This window comes from Hetaerina americana, unplaced genomic scaffold, assembly GCF_022747635.1.
Source record: "Hetaerina americana unplaced genomic scaffold, ioHetAmer1.1.p SCAF_200, whole genome shotgun sequence".
NCBI classification, from domain to species: Eukaryota; Metazoa; Arthropoda; class Insecta; order Odonata; family Calopterygidae; genus Hetaerina; species Hetaerina americana.
In genome coordinates, this window is record NW_027286765.1 from 362,163 (window position 1) to 387,885 (window position 25,723).

Here is a 25,723-nt window from a genome sequence, read left to right on the forward strand (position 1 = left end):
TTTCACATGTTCATGGAGATCACTTTTGCAGTCAAATTCGTTAGAGGAAGCGTCACATCTGAGTTGCCTCCCCTTCCCAAAGTGCACACGCATGACGTGAGATCTGACAAGATCATACACTGTGAATATCTTGTTGCAAATCAACCACATGTGCCAGAGATTCCCTGCACCATCTAGCCTACTTGCCTTCCCTACATCTAGGCCACCTGAATTCCATGCACCATCTTTGTAACCTGCCTTCTTCTACATATATGCATGTGTGTGTATGCATATATATATATATATATATATATATATATATATATATATATATATATATATATATATATATATATATATATATATATATATATATATATATATATCTGTATATATACATATATATATATATATATATATATATAATGTAAGCATCTTATTTATGTGAATATTAATGTTGGTAAAGAAGGAACTAATTAAGTATAGATTGGGTAATTATCCCTTTTTTTAAAAGAAATTTATATAAAATGACAATTTTTGATTATGAAGCTTTTACATTATAATTCTTAACAATATATTTCACATATATATATTGTCTGTCATCATATATGTATGCATAAAAGAATGATTTTGAATACATGTTACATTATTATGTTATGTTATATGTTATCATTTTGAAGCGTTTCTTCATGTGTGACCTCAAATAACTACTCTTAGTAAACCTTTTGGAACATATGATGCACTTGAATGGCTTCTCACTAGTGTGTCAACATGTGAGTCTTTAAATGACACTTCTGGGTAAAAGTTTTATGACATATCCTGCACTTGTATGGTCTTTCACCAGTGTGTATTAACATGTGAGTCTTTAGACCACTACTCTGGGTAAAAGTTCTTTGACATATCCTGCACTCGTATGGCTTTTCGCCAGTGTGTGTTAAGATATGAGACTTTAGATTGCTCTTGACAGTAAATGTTTTTAGACACAATTGGCACTTGTGTGGCTTGTCACCAGTATGAGTCAACATGTGAGTCTTTAGAATACAATTCTTGGTAAAGGTAATGTGACATATCCTGCACTTGTATGGCCTTTCACCAGTGTGTATTAACATATGAGTCTTTAGACTACTACTCTGGGTAAAAGTTTTATGACATATCCTGCACTTGTAAGGCTTTTTGCCAGTGTGTGTTAACATGTGAGTCTTTAGACTACTACTATGGGTAAAAGTTTTTTCACATATCCTGCACTTGTAAGGCTTTTCGCCAGTGTGTGTCAAGATGTGTGACTTTAGATGGCTCTTGACAGTAAATGCTTTTTGACACAACTGGCACTTGTGAGGCTTGTCACCAGTGTGTGTCAACATGTGAGTCTTTAAGTTAAAATTTCTGGTAAAGGTATTGTGACATATCCTGCACTTGTAAGGCCTGTCACCAGTGTGTGTCAACACGTGCCTCTTTAAAGTACCAATACAAGTAAATACTTTAGAACAGATCTCACATATGTGTGCCCTTCTGTCAGTATGTGTCAACAAGTGCTTCTTTAAATGTATCTTTCCAGCGAAACCTTTTAGACACAATGCACATTGAAATGGTCTTTTCCGATTATGTGTCAACATGTGAATTTTGAGTTTACTTAAATATGGAAAGTTTTTGGAGCAGAATTCACATTGGTGCTTCTTAAGAGCATGCACCAATTTGATATGACTTGCAAGGTCAATTTTTCTCTTAAATGCCTCCAAACAAACATCACATCTGAATTGCATCATTTTCTTAAGGTGCTTATGCATTACATGATCTTTGAGAAGGTCCTTTTGTTCAAATACCTTGTAGCAACTTTCACACATATACCTTTGAGAGGCTGAAGCATCTTCCCCTGCATTAACTTGTTTTTGGTGTTTATCTGAAAGATTTGAAGGATAAGGTTAAGTATATACTAATTAAAAAATAAATACTTCTGATGAAAAAATTGTTTTCACCAGTTTGAATATACTAATTAATGTAAAATTATAATTATAAATATGCATGTTCACATTGAATCACATATGTGTACATGAATTTGCATACAATCGTATGTCTAGTCTTTTCCTGTAGAAATTCATCACTCTATGTATACATTTTAGCAACATCAGCTGTGCTTCAATCCGAGGAACAAAGCATGTCATCAACTAATGCTGACCTGAATTAGGCTATCTAGCCATTTTGGTTTTACCTTCCTCAGTGGCAAGTGCTTTCCTTTCAAGGCTCTTTTGAGCCAGAGAAACCTAAAGAAGGTACAGGGAGCTAAATTCAGCCTTTCACACTAAGTTTAGATCTTACTTGGGGAAAAACATAAGATATTGAAAGTCAAAATGGTTGTTTTGGGTTATTTCATTTATAAGTCCTAAGCAATTAAATTTAAAATCAGAATAATCAAGCAAACAAAGAAATGGCTTGAAAACACAGCAAGATTATTAAAAGATCTAGTCTGAGTAGCTTCATAAATAATATTAAATATGTTCATAAATAATTGCAAAAAAGAGATGACAATATTATCATCCTTTTTGCAATTTATCATACTGTTTTAAATGGCCTTTCAGATATTTTAAATAAAATTCTATAAAGTTAACTCAGTCTTTCCAAAATACATTAATGGTACTGCAAGGGTTAATCAACAATAGTTGTATTACACTAGAAAGTAGCAAAGGTGAACTGATAGCACAGTGTTCAGCTCCCATTACCTTCTTCCTGCAACACCTCCCATTCCAGTCTTACTTCCATCTGAGGAATTTCAGTATCAAAATCTTCCTTATTGTTTACTTCCTCCTCAGAGGGCATACTTATTTCTGCATCCTCCAAATTATCCTGCAAGATCAAAGAAAAAAAATAACAGATTTTCAGGATATCCATGAAAAATGTTTGAATAACAGGTTATTTGTAAAATTAAGATGAAAAAATTGTTAACTGGCATACATTAAATTGTTATAATAAATAATATTTTAGCTAATACCTCTTGAAAAAATTTTTTTTCCAAATAATTTACTTGCATTGGTTAGGATGATAGGATTAATGAATACAGAGATAATCAGAGACTTGCTGTAAAGTTATCACCGTGTTCTGTTGAGAAACACAAGAGAAATAACTACATATGACTACAGGGTGAAAAACTCTTAAAACCCCTTGTTTTAAAAAAATGATGAACAGAAATGACCCTTGAGACATAATATTTCTATGGCCTCTGTCCAATGGAACGGATTATAAGAATCCATCAAACAAGGCTGTATAGTTTGCAAACATGTAATAACTTCATATGCATTGTAATTTTGTTTAGGTAATTACCAGTTAGGTAGATTATGGATGGACATAAGTACCAAATAAATATTTTGGGACTGCTAACAAAACAAAATCCAGTGACATACTTTACATTAAGTCCCCCTTCATCTCTGAGTACTTCTACCTCTACTTGGTAAATGATTAGCCTTCTGTTTATCCTATCCATTCTTATTTTCTGCATTTTACTCTAGTTCATCCCAATTCAACCTAACAAACGAGCTTTTGAAATCAACTAGTATTATTCAGGGAAGGCAACCAACAGCCAAGGTCATTTGCACCATAGGGGATGGATAGGAAAGGTTGAAGGGTGGAGAGAAACCCAGCATTGGCATTAGCCAACTCATTATGAAAGGTGCCAAGGGGTCTGCAGCTTAACGTCCCATCTGATGGATGCATACTCACTCAATTGCCCTCCACAAAGCACCTCAAGCTGGGATTGAGATACCTCTAAAAATATTCTACACTGCCAGGATTTGAACCCGCGCCCTCAGGGTGGGAAGCCAGTACATTAGCCCCTACACCATCTTGATCCCCACTGTACTATCATGTCTTTTTCTTCTTCTTCTTTTCCAGAATCTTTCAATTCATCTATATCTGACTCTAATATAACTTTCCAAGCTATCAACATTCACCCCTAGAAAAATAATTTTCACTCAGTCTGAATGAAACTTACCAACTATCAACAATAACTTTATCTCAACTGTGGCCTCTGTTCACATGCAAAGTCCTTCATCTCCTTCTGACTCAGTCTGTGGCTTCTGTTTTTACAGGAACACTCCCCTCCAATAAAAATACACCAACCAGCTACTTTACTGTCTCAGAAAAAGTGATTACCCTGAAAAACTGCTGAATAGTAAAATTCTCAAACCTTCAACCCAATTGAATCCTCTCTTTGAACCAAACTGCCTGAAAAGCCCTCACCTTATCATCACTTCTTTGTCCAAATACCATAAAATTTAACAATCTGCGAACTTAGCCTTTACTGTAAATTTGGCCCTGCCTAGTACATCAGTCAATTAAACACCGCCCTTTCCCTCTTCATCATAACCAATTCTATTTTATGAAAACCATCATGATCCTTACCTATCCCATCCTTAATCAACCTTCTTCCCACTACCAATTTTTGATGACCACTTCTCTGTTAAGGTGATTAAAAACCTTAAAAAACCATTAAGCAATAGACAGATAGATCTGAGAGATCGCACATATCTGAGTGCTCCTGTCATTAAAGGCCTTCCAGCCTAACCAAGCCCACTGAATACATTGAATATCTGGCTACAAATAATAAATTAATGTTACATAGAAAGAAAAAATAATATGATTTCTATGTAGAGATGCTAAAAAGAATAAAGAGAAGGAACAACTAAGTCATCCCAGCAAACACCTAGCATGTCCACAATTCTGGCTTACCTGAACAGTCATTACTTTGCACAAGCTGTCTATTTCCTGTTCTGAAATTTAAATCCTGCCATAACTTTCACACTAACCTAATACATATAATGCTACATAATAGCCATTATCTATCCTAACACTTTTATTTGCTATAGAATCCTGGGCATATCTTATCTCTTCTTAAAAAACTGACAAATCACTACATTTACCTATTTGAATACACCACCTTTATCATGAGCAGTAACTCAATGCTTTTGCCATTTTCATTTGAATAGAGTTGCATATGCAGACCATTGCAATCATCTTATACAACAAAAAGCAGTAGTCTTTTTTATATACACTAATACCATTAAGTAAATAGCATGATATTTACAGCAAATTTACAGTAGATACAGATTGCTGGTTGGCGCACAATAACTGATGTCCTGCTGTTTCCACAACTTGGAGAGCACTGAAACTGGTTTGAAGCATAGCTTAGAGTCCATCCTTCTTACCAACAGTGACTTAAATCCACTCTATTCAATAGGAGTGGCATGGGAAATGTGATTGCATTACTTTTGGAATAAACCCTGTATATATGGGAGAGCATTTAAAGAATTCTGACTCATTCTGCTTCTTATTGACCGAGGGTATTATGGTTATAAGTTTGACCCTATACACAAAATCTGGGAGACAAAATTTATATTACGTGATCTTTGCCCAATCAGTCCGAGGAAATTGAAGTGTTCATTACATCTGTCGATGATAACACCACTTTGAGCCGGAAGAGAAAATTTGATCTAAAGTGTAGATTGATAATTATGCTCCTGAAATGAATAGATGCACTCACCAAATGGCTAGAATCTTCATTGTCCAACCAATGACTGTCACCTTCCTGCATTGATGAGCCAGTATCAATTTTAAGAGGAACAGAGCATCCACTGGTAGTATCAATTTCTTCTTTGACAATGATCATGTCATCTTGGACATCTAACTCACTGCTGTCGACAGCATCACTGGCGATGGTCTCGTCTTCAATCTCTTCCTTTATCTCACAAGGAAACTAATTCAAAGCATATAAAAATCATGATTTAATAATGGTATTTAATTAACATTTCAAAATAAGTGATTCAGGATAAAACCTCTTTTTGGCCAAACTTTGTCATATAATTCTTGCTCAAAAACAATTTTGGAATCCATTATTTCACCAAACAAATAACGATTATGACTTCAGGTGCTTAAATTGCATGCATCTACCATTCATTCAATGGAATAAACATTATCAAATGATGGTTCACCATTTCAGTGTAGGTTTTTGAAAGGACAGAGCCATTGAAACCTACTGCACTTCTTCCCCATGCTTAAGAAACAAAAACCTAAACTTTCAAGACACAACAATATTAATTGTGTAATAGAATTGGTTATGACTGCAATGGAAAACAGCTCAATTCACTCACCTGAATATTCACTTCATTGCAATCATTAATGGCCATAAAATTCATTCCATGGACTGGTGAATATGGGTTCTTCATCTCAACTGATGCTGTTCCCACAGAATGTACAGCAGATTCAATGGTACTACTCGATGCCCACACTTTGTCTGATTTACCATCAACCATATTCTCTCCAGGACTCTTATTGTCTTGCGTCAGGACATCACTCACCTCCTTATAAATAAAAACAGTGATCAACACAGAAGGTCAATTTGGTAGGTGATGGTAGCATTCACCCAATACTAAGTCCTTCATGGCATTATGTTAAATTCACCTATTACCGTGGACCCCATTAAGAAGTATAAGGGAATCGAACCCAGCCCCACTGTTTGGTAGTGTGAAAATGTCAAATTAGAATGAATCTTGAATGATTTGAATTATTTTATACATAGATATGACAGGGCGTAATGAAAGGATGTTCAAAAAAATGATCGCAAAATTGTACAGCATATAAATCAACACAGATGCAACAAAATATATTCTTTTGGGGCAAGAAATGATTTTGTTACATACATCGTTCAAATTAATGGATGCAACTGACCTCTTGTCGATTAGTTAACATGTCTTCCGTCCCAGGATGGCTCCCCTTTAGGACACGATTGTAGAAAACAAACAGACACCCTGCACATCGATTCTTAAATAGTCGGAATTCCGTAAGCTTCTTCATGCAGGTCGAACAAATCAACCAGGGATATTTTGCATCCTCCACAACCTGATAAAATACATCAAAAGAATATTTTGACATTATAATGCTGAAATCTACTCTTGTCTACAAATCACTATAGTTTTACCTTACGTATTCCATGAACTAATTGCTTTTAAGTACAACGAAGATCTTCAAAAAATATTTTAGAAAGGACATCACACATACAATTCACTTACTTTTACATTAATCAAATCCTCTATTGTGTTTTCCAACATTATTTCCGATTTATTATTCTTGTCGAAAATGTTTATCAGAACCCCACCACTGTTTAAACACAATCTGCATACCACAAAATCAATTTTATCACACATTATGAACGTTTAAGATTACGTCGGATGATTGACCGGAGAATATAACGTTAAATATACAGATGTCTGTCAACCATTACGTAAAATAGTACGATTATTCACACAATACAACATCACAAGTGCTACGACAACTTGCGATTGGCATTTCATTCTTCTTATTTTTTCTCCACCACAGCAGTTCATGTGCAAGAGCAAAAGGGTCGATAAAAATGACCGACTCTTTGCAGGAAGAGGATCACAATTCCGCACATTACACAAGTAGACGAATCCCACCCGGTGAATCACGTCTAATCCAGTAAGAGAGTGAATAAAAGGCGGAATAGGTGTTTTTCTTTCACAATTTACTTGAATTAGGGTTCAAAATCGATAAAACAAGCTTAGTAAATAAAACATCTTCCCAGCTGGGTACTTGCGTTTCGATCTTCATATGTTCATTTTATTTCTGCGGTATTTCTTGTAAATCAAAGGAATGATACGAGTAGAGTCGATCTGAATCTGGGTCAGAACATATGAACATATTTGGGAATTATTAGACGTATCACGAAACATTGACAGTTAAAATTACCTTAAGATTATTTTGAGATCTTAATTATCTGATTAACCATGGCAAACAACGTTGAATGTTAACTTGACATCGATTCAGATCGTCAGAAAAAGATTCAGTTCGTCAAAGTCCCGTTCCTACGGGTCGAAGATTTATTTTGATGTTTATTCAGGAAGGAACAGAATGAAGAGACGGGAACATGGAACTTGTAATATTTTTAATACACTATATATCTACAACGCACAATAACTTTCGCATGTATAAATACTGGGTCATTCTTACATTTAGCAATCATCAGCAAAACGTATTTGAATCTATTGATCCAGGTTTTTCAAATGAATGATCGGAACATATTAGACCTTTTTAGTTTTTTCGATTTGTATATAAAACCAAAGAATGCCCGTCATTCTTCACCAACTAATAAAATTATATAAAACGGAATTATTTTTCCTCCCCTTAATTAATAGATTACATTGAAATACCCAGACGTATATCTGATCGGATTAAGATTCTTTTTTCCATATCACTCAATTCTATTGAAGAGTGTGACAGATGAAGATCGGAATGCAAGTGTCCAGCTGTTGAGTAGTTTACTTTGAGTTATCGGCTGTTTTAATAAACTTTAGTTCTATTTCAAGTAAACTATGACATATTGCTGAATTATTTTGGGTAACATTCTAAAGTAAATCATTTGGAGTAGTCTAAAACTTTCATAATGTGCGATGAAGCCGAATTTGAAGTGTGCAGATTGTGTTTAAACAGTTGTGGACTGTTGATCAATGTTTTCGGCGAGAATAGTAAATTACAAATCATGCTGCAAAAGACTATAGAAGATTTAATAGAATTGAGCAAAAAGTATCTGTTCACATAAATTGTACCAAATTTCATGCCATTTCCTGACAATATACTTCTTAAAAAGCTATATATAGAGGCTAAGAAGTATTAAGCCTATATTTTTGTTTTAAGTACAAGTATTTTCAGCGGCCATTCTGGGAAACACTCATTAGAGTAACTATTAAGGTCAGCATTATGTGATGACAGCTGCCTTTTTCCTGAAATTTTAGCATTATCACAGTTGATAGGATGCACAGACAGCCTGATGAATTTGTATGAAGGAAGACTTTTAAGCATTTGATGGTAAACTTAAATTCATTAATACAATAAGAATGTATCCAAGTATTTTTAAATATAATTAATTATGTACAAAAATATGAATATCCCTACTTGAGATGAAAAACTAGTTTATAACTATTTATTGATTATCCTATTTTTCTTAAAATATTAAGGGAATGGCCAGAAGCAAGATGGTACTGGGAAAGATGCTGAAAGTAACCTACTGCACTCTTCTCAACTGTGCGTGCACCTTAAGAAAAGGATAAAATTCTTATGTGATATTTGCTCAGACGTATTTAAGTGTAAAAATGACATTGCAAGACATATTAAAGTAATGCACCCTCTGGAGAAATATCATCAATGCCAACAGTGCACCAGAAACTTCCAAAGATTGAGTCAACTCAAAAGCCACATGTTAACACATCCTGTAGAAAGGCCATTTATATGTGGAACATGTTTGAAAAGTTTTTCTCAAAAGTGGATCTTAAAGAGACACCTGTTCACACATTCTAAGAAGAGACCACATAAATGTAAGGTCTGTGCAAAATCTTTTAAGGAGAAACGTCTCCTTGGGAATCATGTGCTGACACATTCAGATGAAACGCAGCATAAGTGTGATATATGTTCAAGAGTATTCTCAATGAAAGGAACCCTAAGACAACACATCCTGACACACGCTGCTGATATGAGGCACAAATGTAATATATGTTCTAAAGAATTTTCTCTCAATGGTAAGCTGAATGCGCATATGAATACGCATGTCAGTGTAAGACCATACAAGTGTGATATATGCTCAAATGAATTGATTCACCTTAGAAATCAAAAGAGTCACATGTTGAGACACACTAATGAAAGGCTCCACAGATGCAATATTTGCTCAAAGGCATTTCCTGAAAATAGAGATCTAAGGAGACACATTGACACACACCGGCGAGAGGAAATACAAGTGTAACAGTGCTCAAAATCATTTGCTCTAAACAGTAATCTGAAGAAGCACTTGTTGTCATATGCTGACGAGAGATCTTACAAGTGTGATTTTTGTCCAAAATCATTCAATCACAAAGATTACCTGGATAATCATCTTCTGACTCATGCTGCTGAAAAGACTTATAAGTGTTCAATATGTTTGAAGGCATTTGGAATGATAAAAGTAAACTTAGGAGGCATATGAAGTTGCATGGAGAAGTAAAAACCGACTAGAGTGCCCTAATATCACCCACATCTATCACCCAAAGAGAACCAAAATGACCAATAATTGAAATGCATTAGAAAACTTAGTACTGTATGAAATTTAAAAAGTTGCTTGCATCAACTTCCTTACACTAACCAGATGCCATTATAAACACTAAATTTTACATAAAAATGTTATTGTGTATAGATATTATTCTGTTGTTTTACGAATTTCTTAATAAATAACAATATATGATACATCACTTAATACTTTTCTTTTATAATAACATTGATTTCCTAAATACCTCTTTCATGCCTTAAAACTTAAAATTTCATATTCATTACTGTAACATTCTTTCAATATCATTATCTTTGACAATGGTTTCAAGTAAAAATTCACGTTTTGCATGTAGTAGAAAAGGAACAACAGTAATGCTTCCATGGCCATGTTTAAACTGTTTAGTCCTTCGTTAACAGTGTTGGGAAGCTGTGGGAATGCAATGTTTTGCTAAAAAGGAATGGTTGGAATGTGAAGAAGGGTATACACTTCAAAAAACATTTAGAAGAACATTTCAGAAAAAAGCTGACAACACATCTTATATTAATGCTGTACAACTTGAACAATATGGGGAGTTTGAAAGAATTCAATTAAAATAACACTTTTAATTAAGGGTCATTAAGGTGTATTTGGGTCAGAACTTTAAGATCCAGAAGATAGGGAAGGAGAAGGTAGTTGATGCATTTTAAAATATTTTTCGGGACCCAAAACAATTGAAAATTCAGAGGGATGGGAGGTTGATTTTTAAATATTAAATATCAGAAATTTCTTATAGATAGAGGATTAAGATGTTATGCTAGTAATTATCCCGACAAATATTTTCAAATGATTCAATTGAACACTTAAACAAAAAAATGTCACGTTCTTAACAAAATACTTGGCGTATAACAACATAAATGTCTTTTCTAAATTGATTTGAAGTTATAACAATATTGTTCATTCCAAATTAGGTAATAAACCCAATGATGTGATGAAAATTGCATTTACATTCAACAGCAGAAGAACCAAATTCATGGAACCCTTTCAAATATTCAATTTGGTCATCATATGAGGATGAGCATAGAGCAAATTCTATTTGTAAAATGATACACATGAAATTACCTCAGGGACGTATTTTATGTCACTGGCAAGTGTTGATCCAGACATACCAACTCACAAGTTTCAAGACATGAATGGGGAGAATTTCAAGGGTAGTTTCTGTGCTGAAGAATTAGTCAAGGTTAACACTTCTTATGATACAGACTACATGATTACAATGTTCTGAGGCATTTAGGGAGTTGTCAACAGCTGAAATATTGGGTTAAGTGCCAGAGATACAATCCTTGAAACTCTTTGGTTCCGGCCTCATCAGTTTGTAAGATATGAACAAATTTTATCTGATGCTAATTAAATATACATCGATGGGTGTTTTACCCAAAAAATCTCATTTTCAAATGATAATATCACAGTGTAGCGTTTTGGGGCCAGTGGGTTTGCTGGGATTTTGATTTTATAGATTGAGGTGGTCCATCATGGAGTTGAAGGTTAATATATCATGTCATATAGAAGAGTTAAAAATATCACAGCATAATAAGGAGGGAGAACTGCCTGAGGATAACAGATCACACAATGAGAATGGAGTGGTCCAAGATGATTCAGGTAAACAGGGATCAGGTCAGAATTCTATTAATAGATATATCATTTTTTACTATCCCAAATGGAACTTAGAAAAGTATGGATATCAAAACTATTTATCAACCCACCTGGGGATAAAAGAGCTAACTTTTTAAGTGAAGTAAAGTATGACATGGATGTACTGGAGATATGGGATAGCATTAGTGGAATAGCTGAGTGAATAAGATAGAACTTGGTGAAAATTCGATTGAAAAAACCCTAATATACCTTTTTACTGGGCACATAGGTCATTCATGGATTTTTTATGACACTTCAAAAGACTTGTAGTGCATTAAAAAATAAAATAAAAAAGTTCCTCTTTTTTCATCTTATACTCTGTATTTCTATGGAAAATTAGGTTTCACAGACAAATTTATAAAATATGTTAATATATTTAACAAAAAATGAAACTATGGATGGAAGAGGAAAGGGAATTATAAAGTCTTATCCATCAACTATATAAACATTTACAGTAATATTACATAGCCTCAATTCCTGAATGATTCACTGAGTAGATGCCTATGAATGGTTAAAACGGAGGTTGATTGACATCAGACATTCAATCCAATGTACTCTTTCCCTGTTGAGACAAACATTGTCTATAGTGTGGACATATTCATGACGCATAATATCGGTCAATCTGACTGTCCATGGGGAATCGCAGTAATCAATTGCTTGTTTACATTTTATAAAAATGAGGTAATTTTTGTTTATGGTTCATTGGCTTTTGAGGTCATTCTGTCAGCAGATGGATACTTTGCTTCTAATGCCAGACAGTTGAGATAAGAGTTAGGACCAAATTAAAGCTTGTTTTACCTTCTGATGATTATTGACATTGAGGGAATTATTTTGAAAATGCTTTAAACTATGAGGTTGACACCTGTAGAACACAATTCTGTATTGTTAGGAGTGCATTGGTTACAGGAGAAGATGGATAGCAAAATTGAGAGACACATTAAATGGAAATCATGGTTTAATGAATAGTTCAGAGATGGAATTATACAGTAAATTACCTGTGGACAGTTTAAATCATGCTCACCTATTGCTGGTTCGAGTTGATGTAGGAATGAGGCTAATGCTGGAACAAATATCTTTTTATCTTATCGGCCCAAATGATGGGATTTTGAGAATTCTTGATGCTACTTTGTTTGTGCAACATTTAGAATTTAATGCATCCATATTAGTGGCATATATATAAATGTTGGAGAATAATAATGACTAGCTTATGGAGCTGAAAACCTTTACAATTTCTGCAAGAGGTTGATCCACTTACATTGACAATGCAATCCTTGGTAAGATACCTAAGAAAATAAATGTTTTAATGGTGGATATAATGATTATTGCTACCAGTAATCCATTTGGTCTCTCTCGTTATTCCCTCTAGAACTTTTCTTCTTTTTGAATGGTTTTCAGATTCCTTCCAAAGATTTGGAGTGTAATTTATACAGCTAAGAATATTTGGCAGGGGCCAACAATTCCTTTTTCTTAGGTGGTAAATTAAGGTAATACAAACAAGGTAATCAATTTATCCATCATATTCCATAATCAGACATGGCTATTTCATCCTGGTCTTCAGTCTTATACCTGGCAATTCAGGGAACAAACATTATGTTAATTTCGGTGAAAGAATTGTCATTAGAATAGAGACAACATTTGAATGAGAGTTGGCAATATCCATCACCTGTTTGCTTTTAGCAGAGTACGATGATCCTGTAGAAATAGATAAAACCAGAAACAATATCACAAACTCTTAGTCATGGATTGGGTGCAGATTGATAGGGTATTATATAACAGATTTTGCAGAATGTATTCTTCTAATACAGTGATTTCTTTCAACAGGCTTTGCTTGCCAAAACAAAATTAATTGCATATTTTAATGACTGCTGATATTGACAAAACATAAAAGGTAATGCAATTCAAGGAAACTCAGCATAAAAAGTTTCAATTGCCTTTTTTTGAGAGAGAGAAATTTTGCACAAAACTCTGTAATTTCTAATTATATTACATCAAAATTATATGTATACAGTGTATAAGATTCCTAAATCACAGTTACCATGTTTGATCAAGACTTCTATCTTAATAAGAATTATAATAATAAATTCAGACCCCTATCATATTAATTTTCTCAGTTGTATTATTTTCAAAAGAAATTTCATTTATAGCTGTTTACAACTGTAAACTTGAATCAATGTTATTAATCTATGAAGGCAACAATGCATTTTGAATGAGATGGCCTTCAAGTATGTAATTTGAAGATTCAAAAAATATTTGATATATTTCAAGTAGCCATTACTCCTGAAAAGATTTATTGTAATTTAACTTTGCCAACTTTAAAACTATTAAAAGGGTCACATTTTTAAAAGTTTTTCTTCTCATCAGTTTTCTCTAGCAAAGTAATTGAATCTGTTGAGATGCATGTGTAATTAGATAAAAAAGAGTAGGCTGATAACTAATGCGAAAATATCCTTGTACAATAAAAAAATTAATCTTCAGAAACACTCCTGGTGACGTACCTCCTCATCACCCATTTGCAAGTTGAGTACTAATTGTACTCAAAATGCCTATATTGAAATGTTCTGTGTATGGTAAAGTGTGTGATTCCGAATGTATTAGCATGTATGTTTTGGATACTTGAGAGTTCATGTAAATATTTGTTTAAAAATCAGGTGAAATAAGGTATTATAACCAAGGTAATCAAATTACATATTCCATGTTCAGACTACTTGGCTATTTCATCCTGGTTTTCAGTCTGACCCCTGGGTATTCAGGGAACAAAGATTATGTAAATTTTGGTAATAGAGATGTTAGAATAGAGACAACATCTGAATGAAAGTTGGCAATAACTATCACCTGTTTACTTTTAGCAGAGTATGATGACCCTGTAGAAATAGATAAAAACAGAAAAGATATCACAAACTTTTTGTCATGGATAGGATGTAGATAGGTAGGGCATTATATAAAATGCTGGGTGAAAGATTTTGCTGATTTTATTCTTCTGATAATTGTTTCGGCAGGCCTTGCTTACATCAAAATTGTGTGCATACTTTCTAGAGGGCTTCTAAATCATAGTTACCATGTTTGATCAAGACATCTTTCTTAATAAGAATTAAAATGGTGATTGCAGACCCCTATCATATGAATTTTCTCACTTGTTTTGTTTTTGAAAGAAATTTTTTAAAAGCTGGTTACAACTGTCAACCCAAATCAATGTTAATAATCTATGAAGGCAACAATGCATTTTGCATGAGTGGTCCTCAAGTATATAATTTGAACATTCCAAAAATACTTACGATATATTTCAAGTACCCACTACTCTTGCAAAGATTTATTATATCATGAGTTTGCCAACTTTAAAACTGTTTAATGGGTCACATTTTTAAAAGAGTATTTCTTTTCATCAGTATTCTCTAGGAAGCTATTTCAATCTTTTGAGTTGCATGTGTAATTAGATAACAAAGAGTAGGCAGATAACTAATGCATATATCCTTGTATAACAAAAAAATAATCTTCAGAAACACTCCCGGTAACATATGTCCTCATCAATTATTTCCATGTTTAAGGTCATTTCATTAATTCAGTATATTTTAGGAAATGGAAGAATGTAGACCTGTTCTAGTGCTTTAGCAACAGAAGTTAAACAGGGTGCTGTTATGGAATTTACATAATGCATATAATTTCTTTATTAGGGATGACCTGTTATGTCAATGGTTGCAGGAATATACCTGCTTTAATGAAGAAAGACTTCTTTAAGATAAAGAATATCCTTAGAGTATGAAATGGAATTATATATGTGGGTAAATTGAAATGTTCTGTACCTGGCCCAAAGTTGGCATTCCTAAATGAGAAAAATTTAGGATTTCTGTCTGGATACATATGTCCATAAACCAGTTCAACTTAATCTCTCAAGTAGTTTGTTTACACACATGTTGCAGTACATGGCTTATATGTTTCTTATTGAAATGAATAAACTCCTATGTAAATAAACTTTAACTCTTCCAAACCAAATTCTGTGTGATTAAAGACAGATGCCTTGTTTCATCTTACTTTCATAGGCATCATGCGAAAATTCTTTCTTTCTCTATAAATATTCATCACTGAGCTGCCAAAATTTTACATATTTTTTCTTCACTAATATTCTTGACATCTAAACCCAGCCCACCTTAGGCTTTCCACACTTATTGACAAGGGAAAGAGAAAACATAGTCTAAATGTCCTGTGAACAAAACAATTTTTATTCATCTCGTCATCTTATTCATCAAGAAAAAGGAAAGTAGCTAAATTTCCAGGCAACAAGGCATGAGATACTGGTGTTTTACCTTGTTGTATAAACTGAACATAATAGATAGTACAGAAATGAACTTACTAATGAACAATCCTGGCATGATGAACAAATGAGCAATATAGTTTAAACATGGCCCTGAAAGCCTTATAATTGATTCATGTTTATGAGACCCAAAACTTGAAAAATTGATAGATATTATTTGAGTTAATGATGAATTAGAATATTATCATGTAAAAAAATATGAGATTTTAATCTTTAAAGGCTTAGGTTGTTTCTGTTTAGATTAATGCTATGATGATACACAAAATGATGCAGATTTATCTTATTCAGTTATTTTTATTTAAAGAAATTACATAAAACGGGAGAATAATGTCCGTTTGATACAGAGTTGTAATTATTTTTTTATAATGGCTTTTTCAGAGTGTAAGCAAATATTTAAGAAGGGTTTAGGAATAACATAAATGATTTCCACATTTTTTAGGTTGATCTATAATGATGAGAGAGGCCATTGAAATTGTTAAAAGGCCAGAAATCTTTAACAGGAGGGATGGATATCTACTCCACAGTGAGTGGAAAAGAATTATTCCATGCAAATGAGGTCCTTCCCTGATTGGCCAAAGAAATTTCTCAGTACTGGAACCAGATTTTCCTTATATAAGACAGTACAAGCTTCTTTTCTACCGGGACCTGAGGATGTCAGGAAGATAGCTGGTGAAACATTTGTGAATTTAAATGATGTACATGGATGCAATGGAAACGTGGAAATCATCACTCATTGCCTCAGAAACCTGTGAAAAAAAAACAAATAATCCTCAGAATCCTAATGCTCTTCAATTTTATGTTGCCTAAGCACTCTTCTGTTTATAATGCTCCAGGTAGTGAAAGATTCTGGATATATATTGATGATGATCATTTTGCAGAGTGTGTCAACATGTGTGACATTAGACGACAATGCTTAGTGAATGATTTTGGACAGATGTTGCACTAGTAAGGCTTTTCACCAGTGTGTTTTAACATGTGTTTCTTCAGATTAACATTCTGGGTAAAAGTTTTCCAACATATACTGCAATTATATGGCTTTTCAGCAGTGTGTGTCAACATGTGAGCCTTCAGATTACCAATCTGGGTAAAAGTTCTCTGACATATACAGCAATTGTGTGGTTTTTCACCAGTGTGTGTCAACATGTGGGTCTTTAAACTACCTTTCTGGGTAAACATTTTCCCGCATCTTGTGCACTTGAATGGCCTTTCACCAGTATGTGTCAGCATATGCATCTTCATATTACAAATAAGACTAAATTCTTTTGAGCATATCTCACATCTGTGTGGCCTATTTCTAGTATGTGTCAAAATGTGAATTTTGAGTTTACTTAAATGTAGAAAGTTTTTGGAGCAGAATTCACATTGGTGCTTCTTCTTAAGAGCATGCACTAATTTGATATGACTTGCAAGGTCGTTTTTTCTCTTAAATCCCTTCAGACAAACATTACATCTGAATTGCATCACCTTGTTAATGTGCACATTCATTACATGCTCTTTGAGAATGTCCTTTTGTTCAAATACATTGCAGCAAATTTTACACACATGTAATTGAGAGGCTGAAGCATCTTCCCTTACATCATCTTGTTTTTGGAGTTTATCTGAAAGATTGGAAGGATAAGGTAAAGTAGATATTCATTAAAAAGTTAATACCTGTGATGAAGAAGTTGTTTTCACCGGTTTCGATATAATCATTAATGTAACTAAATAATTACAGGTATGCATGTTCACATTCAATCAGATGTGTGTGCATGAATTTATACAATCATATGTCTAGTCTTTTCCTGTGGAAACTCATCAGTCTATGTATGTATGTTAGTAACGTCAGCTGTGCTGAAATTCAGGAATATAGCATCCGTCATGAACTAATGCTGACCTGAATAAGGCCTTCTAGCACCTTTTTTTATACCTTCATCAGTGTCAAAGTGCTTCCTTTTCTCTTTTGTCTGGGAAGTCCAAGTCTCTTTTGTCAAGTCTCTCAAAGTCTCTTTTGAGCCAGGAAACCTAAAGAAGTTACTGGAGGCTAAGTCCAGTGGGTGCAGGAGGATAGGATAATTGATGTCATGCTGTTAATTTTCAAAAACTGCATCAGAAAGAGGGCAGTATGAGCCCAATTTGGCAGTAACCATGTATGCAAATCTTTCTTTTCATATGGAAATCATCAGATGAAATCCTCTGAAAAGAAACTCAAGAACACTCCAGACATCTCAAAGAGTTGATCAATGGTTTTGCAATGATCTTCACAAATGAGTGTATTGATTCTGTCAACATTTTTCTCTGCTGTTGATGTTGAAGGGTGGCCTGAATAGGATGATTGTTCAATTGAATTGGTTTTCAAAAGTATAAAACAATCATAGACTCTGGTTTTGCTTAAAACAGCTTTTGCATAACAATTGTTGAGCATTACAAATGTTTCCACTGCCAATTAAACCAACAGGAAATAAAATTTCACTGCAGGGTTTTGCTCTGGATAATCTACTATCATGCTTCTTTGCCAAAATAAAAAAAATATTTTTCCATTGAAACAGCTCTTATTGACTACTGCATCCCAATTTCTGTTACTTTTAAGTCCTCCTTGGTGTACCTGCAAAACTTTACCCTTTTTGTGATTATGTCAATTGCTTATTTCACCAGTATCAATGAGTATCTTATCCTTTCTAAGTAAGTAAAGTATGTATTAAAACTCATAGCATTAGTAAAACACACAAGTAAAATGAAGTCAGTTTTTTTCTTATAAATAAACAACCAATAAAGGAAATTATCAAGTAAAAGGGTTTATAGTTTTCTCACATAACTGTGTCACATGGGTTTATTTAGTGTTACCCTTACAAAACAATTATTTTTTATACAATGACTTTAAGAACAAGGAAAACATTTCTTAAGCATTAACAATAATATTAGCACACAGGAAAGAAAATTCATCATTTTTGGAATGATATATTTTTTTCTGTGAAAAGATTTTTAAACATCAGGGAAATTTCATACTGTTACTTTTAATGTAATGCAGAGAATAAATCAAATGGATATGACATATCTTGATAACCTATCAATAAGATTGATTGTGAGGCAGTGCTGTGTGATGATCTTAAATTTAATTATTCCAAAAAATCAATTTTTCTTACTTTTGATTTGGTTTCATTTAATGACTTTTTTACACTTTTACTGACTGAAAATAAAAATATCAAGTTTTGGCAACATTTTATCAAGTTGACCTAGCCAACTATCTATTTTCATACCAACATATCCCATGAGGACCTTAGGGTAAAATTGGAAGGCATTGAACTAACTCTCAACTTGGGTTTGTAGATTTTTGTGACATTCAGATAAAAGACGTCCCATTCTTAGGATGTCACCATATAGGTTATTTTTATGACAACAGTTTTGCCCATGTTTTAATGAGCATCTTCCGGTTGAAGTGAACCTGTGTTTCATGGAGCATCTTCAGGTCACTTTGACCTGAAGATGCTCCATGAAACACAGGCAAAACTGTTATCAGAAAAACAACCTATATGGTGACATCCCGAGAAAGGAGAGTCTAACTTTCATTTTAATATTTCATTAAATCAATTGTGCAGATATCAAAATTAGAGCATAATATTTGGCATGTTAGTTTTTCAAAAAGCTATATACTTCTAACAAGCACTTTGATAAGAATTTGGGAGGCTTATTTCCATAGAAACTGAATGAATTAGTACAGCAGGAAACTAACATTGGGAATGAAAGTATGAGGCAATTAGAAAAAAAATAATTCCCTTCTTGTTGCTCCAAACAAAAGAAGGAAATACATTACTAAGAAATAATAGACATGGAAAATCAAAGAAAATAATTCAACTGTAAATAATGGACATGTTAAACAACAAATGAATGGTATTGACACCTTTCACATGCTGTTTAGATCTTACTTAGATGAAAGCATAAGATGTTAAGAGGAAAAATGGTTGTTTTTGGTTATTTCAGTTATAATTCCTAACTGATTTAATCTAAAATCAGAATAATGAAGCAAACAAAGGAAAGGCTGGAAAACAGCAGGATTAACAAAAGATCTAGTCTGAGTAGCTAAATAAAAAATATTAAATATATTATTGTATAATTGCAAAAAAATGATAATATTACCATCTTTTTTGCAATTTATCATAATATTTTAAATGGCCTTTCAGTTATTTTTAAAACAGTTTTTTCCACAATGTATTAGAAGTACTGCAAGGGTTAATAACCAATAGTTGTATTACACCAGAAAGTAGTAAAAGTGAATTGATAGCACAGTCCTTAGCCCTTCTTACCTTGTTCCTGCAATATCTTCCCTCCCAGTCTTACTTCAGAAATATCAGCAGCACACTCTTCCTTGATGTTCATTTCTTTATCAGAGGGTATATTTATTTCTGCATCTTCCAAAGAATTCTGCAAAATCAAAGAAAAAACATCATTGAAAAATATGTTTAAAAAACATGTTATCTCTAAAATTAAGATAAAAAATTGTTAACTTGTATACATTTTATTAATATAATAAATAATATTTTCGCTGGTATCCCTTGAAAAAAATAAATTTTTTTCTTTAAACAATTTAGTTGTATTGGTTAGGATGATAGGATTGATATATGCAGACATTATGAAAGACCTGCTGTGAAGTTGTGTCAACCTGTACTGTTGAGAAATACAAGAGAAATAACTGCATATTCTACACAATAAAAAACTTCATACCTCTTGCTTTAATAAAAATAAATTTGATGAACAAAAATGCCTCTAGAGACTTAATATTTCTATGGCCTCAGCCCTATTGAACAGATATTAAGAACCCATCAACTAAGGCTGTACAATTTGCAAACTAGTGCTACCTTCATATGCATTATAATTTTGTTTAGGTAATCACCAGTTAAGGTAGATTATGGATGGACATAACTACCAAATAAATATTTTGCGACTGCATACAAAACTAAATCCAAGAGACATACTTTACATTATGTTTCCCTTTATCTCTGATTACTTTTCCCCTTCACCCAATCCAAAGTTCTTATATTGTTCCTGCCCTTTCCTTGTTTCCTATATCCGTGCCCACAATGCCTTTTACTTCCTGATGTATTCTTTTTGGTCAATTGCATTTTCTTTATTCTTTTACGTACCCCCATTTCAAAAGCCTACAATATTCTTCTGTCAATGTCCCATATAAAATTTTAACAAGTCTTTTCTTTACATCTTCCATCCATGTCCCCACCATCAACTTCTTTTTTTAATGCCTCATTTTGTTGTGCAGGTTTTCTCTTTACCTTACTGCTGCATTGACAGTATTGTTACTGAACACTTCCTCGATACCTAAATGCTATAGTTTTTGCCCTCCTTTTCTAATGCCTTGCCTTTTCGTTCCTTCAAAATTTTACAATCTTTGTTTCATTAATTTTGATTCTCATTCCATATCTATAATTTAATTGACAACCCTGAATTACATGACTTCTTAGCACTGCCAAACCAAGACCATCCGTTCTTCACTCACAGTTTCCCAGTCTGAAATATGTACAGTTTAATGATTAGCCTCCTGTTCATCCTATATATTCCTATTTTCTGCGTTTTACCTACTAGTTCACCCCAATTCACTCTATTAAATGAGCTTTTGAAATCAAGAAACAGAGAGGTACATACTGATTTTAATCTAAATACTTCTTGATTAGTGTTCTCATTACTTCAAAAGCATTAAACATGCCTTTTTTCTTCCTGAACCTAGACTAAAAATCCCTAGGTAATTGTTGGCTTGATTCTTTCCTTTTAACGACAATCTAAAGAACCACTGTAGATGTACGGTAATTCACTCTTATTGCGTCAAAGTTTTCAGATGATGTGACCTTTAACTTTTTTGGAAAGGAACTAAAACTTATCCCATTTGGTTTTCTCACCAGATTTCTTCTTACAACTACAAATCAGTCCCTATACTCTTCCTCTAATATTTTCCAAATTCTTTTGGTAATCCTGCAAACATTTGGTCTAGCCTTACCACCTTATTTCACTTAATCTGCCTTAAAGCCCTTTTCATGTATCATCTAGCATAAGGTATCTTCCTCAATGCCATATTACTTTTTATTTATAAACTTGGTGAACTAAGTTCTAAACCATTGAGTTTTTTTAATATTCCTTTCATTTTTCTTGGATATTTTCTATGTCAGCCATAATCTTAGTTAATTTATCTCTAATTGCTAGCATACATCTTTCCTTCTTACTTTTTGGTAATGATTTACCTAGCTAAATAGTACTTTAATTTTGCCATCCCTCTGCATACTTATCATATCCTTTCATAATCCTGAGAACCCTCATTTAATATGCTACCGAAAATCAGAGAACCAATAACCTCCGGTGCCTCATTGCCTCTGGAATCAACAGAAGTTTTATAGGCCCTTACCATCAACGTGTAGCAAATTTGAATCCTTCTTGAAAATAAAATGTGCACCAATTTCTGGAACATCGACACTCAATCTGAATTGCCTACAGCATGACAATTCTTAAGGCCACAATATACATTATATACCCTGGAAAAAGAAGGCTTAATAGCCATTAAGTATAACCTTTCCCTAAAAACAACAATAAATCTCCTCCATATATCCTCTTCCAACTGACCTAACCTGTTTTCATCAAAAACACCTTCAAATATAACGACAAAATATGTTTGCAAATACAAAGGCCATTCAAAAAGTAGGGTCCCTTATTTTTTTCATAAAAAATAAAATTTATTCTCAATTTTGCATTAATCTTTGGAAAGGTTGAGCATTTAGCCATTTTCCTACATTATCACCTTGATGATGATTGTTTGATGCTGGGAAAATTTCCTCGATTAGCAGCCATCAGGGTGGCTGAATTTGCCGGAATCAACAGTAAGCTAATTGACAAGTTTGTTTACAATAACCAGGAAATTATTCTTTATGAGATAGAAAAGGCCTTCATCAAAGGAGTGTGTTTGTATCATGACAATACATGTGAACATGGCTTCACATCAAATGACCAGCCTACTTTGGCTGGTCATTTGATGTGAAGATTGATGAATGAAGGTTTCATGAATGAATTTGGCAGGAATATCATTCATCAACCTCCTTAAAGTCTGGACATTGCCCCCAGGGACTACCACTTGTTTTCTGTTCTTTGAGCATGCCTTGGAGGACAGAATTTCAAGTCAAACAAGGAAGTGCAAAAAGCAATAGTCAGTTAGCTTCATGACATGGCATGAGAAAGATAATACTTAAGTATTAAGAGAAAGGTATGAAGGTTGAAAATAAATTTAATTTTCAATATAAAAAAAAGAACTTACTTTAAATAGCCCTTGTAAAATGCAGTACAATGGATGTCTTTTGCTCCTGTATATGCATATCTATTTATGGGTAAACATGAACTTAAGTTCCTCCATTGAAAAATACTCAAACCACACTTCAGGATTAGCTATATGAATGACATTTTCTTCTATTAGTCTACCTGTCATGACTTTTACATCCTTTATTTCCTTTTTCTACTTTTCTACAATCTATCTTTCAATTCATTTATATCTGACTGTAATATAACTTTCAAAGATATCAACATTCACATCTAGAAAAATAATTTTAACCCTCCATTCTGAATGACACTGACCAACAAGCAACAATAAATTTATTTCAACTGGGGCCATCTATTAGAAACAAAATCCTTCATCTCCTTCTCATTCATTCTGTGGCTTCTGTTCCTACAAGAACACTACCCTCTAATAAAAATACTACAACCAGCTACTTGATTTTCTCAGAAAATGTGGGTACCCTGGAAAACTGCTGAATAGTAACATTCTCAAACCTTCACCCCAATTAACTTCTCATCTTACACCAAAACCACATTACTTGCCTTAACGTTATCATCATTTCTTTATCTTAAAACCATAAAATTAAACATAATCAGTGAACTTTTCTCAATTACTAATATGATTTAGAGCACAAAACATTTATTGCTACAGTGTCCCTGTATTTTAAATGTCCATAAAGTTGGCCGGACATTTGCATCTTCAAGTCCACCCGCAAGCAGCCCCATCATTTCTAAGCCCCTGTCAGCAAATGCAACTGTACATGCTGCATTTTTTCAGACCCTTTAACTTGCTTACTATCAAATTGCAAACCAACAAAACCTGTACCACAAAAAACATTAAATTTGACTCTACTGTAACTTCTGTATAGCCTAGTGCATCAGTCAATAAAACTACACCCTTTCCTTTTTTATCATAACCAATATTATTCCGTCAAAACTCTTATCAACCTTATCTCTCCTATGCTTAATCATCCTGCATGGCACAACCAATCTTGTGATGACCAATTCTCTGTAAAAATGATTGAAAACGTCTCAAAACCTGCAAGTAAAAGACAGGTCAGGACTGAGAGATGGTGCATATCTGAGTGCTCCTCTAATTTAAGTTATCCAAGCCAAACCAAGCCTCCTGAATGCATATAGCTAATATGATATGCAAATAGCTGACCACAAATAATAAATTTGTACGTAGATGTGCTAAAAATAATTTTTGTACTAAAACACCCAGAATTTGAAATTGTATCAGAATATTGCATCAAGGCCTATCAGCAGCAGAGTAACAGAACACCTTACTAAAACAGTATCTCCATAATTCTGGTTCTTTATATGGCAAAACTGTCCATTTCCTGTCCTTCCTAATACTCCTAATCTATCCTAACACTTTCATTTGCTATAGAATCCTAGGCATACCTTATCTCCTCTTAAAAAACTGACAAAACATTACATTAACCTATTTGAATACACCCCACTCTGAATAATCTCCATGATTCTGACATCTCATTTAAGTCCTACCTTGGCAAAAGCATTGTATTTCCTGTTCTTGAAATTAAAACCTGCTTAAAAGGACACCATTATAGTGATCTTTAAGTTACGTCAAAATAGTTTTCATTCAAACTCCCAAGGACCTTCCTTAAATTCACCTACTTTTGAACCGCAGAACACCTGCTTAGAAGTTTTTTCTATCTGAAATGGAAATGTTTTCTATTTCAAGGCATTTTATCATGCATTACAAGAAATTAATTTTACAAAATTAATGCCAACAATTTTTTCACAAACCTTATACTTGCCATGCTACACAAGAGCCATTACCTATCTTAACAGTTTACTTTGCTTTATAATCCTGGGAACACCTTATCTCATCCTAAGATATAAATCTCTATATTCACTCATTTGAATACATGACTCATATCATGAGCAGAATTTCCATGCTCTTGCCTTTTTCATTGGAAAGGTATTACATACATTGACCATCGCAAAAATGATATGAGACTAAAATATCATATCAGTCATCATTTGAAAAATTAAGCATTAGCCAATATGGTACGAATGCTTCAATTTTCCCCTACCTCAATTGAGGCCCCTCTCTGAATTTGAATATTATGGTCCCCTACCTCTTTGCTAGGTGGAATTTCAATAATTTCTGGCTCTTTAACATCCATCTTCTCTTTTTTCACTATGATCTGTACATAATTGTTAAAAAGGTTGAACAATATCAAATAATTAGACTAGCAATATCAAAATTGATTAATATATTATGCTTACGGCATAACAGATTTCCATTTAAACATGTGGGCAGACACATTCATACATATAGCAGAGCTAGATATCACAGCAAAACCAATTAATAAGCTAAATAATTGTAAAATCCAAAAATACATTACCTGTTTGCCAATTTTAATCTTATCCAT

At 33.4% G+C, this 25,723-nt stretch overlaps 1 pseudogene; it reads right to left on the minus strand.

Annotated features, from left to right (window-relative positions):
- Positions 1-640: 640 nt before the first annotated feature.
- LOC139688597 (zinc finger protein 726-like) lies at positions 641-25,723 on the minus strand (annotated as a pseudogene).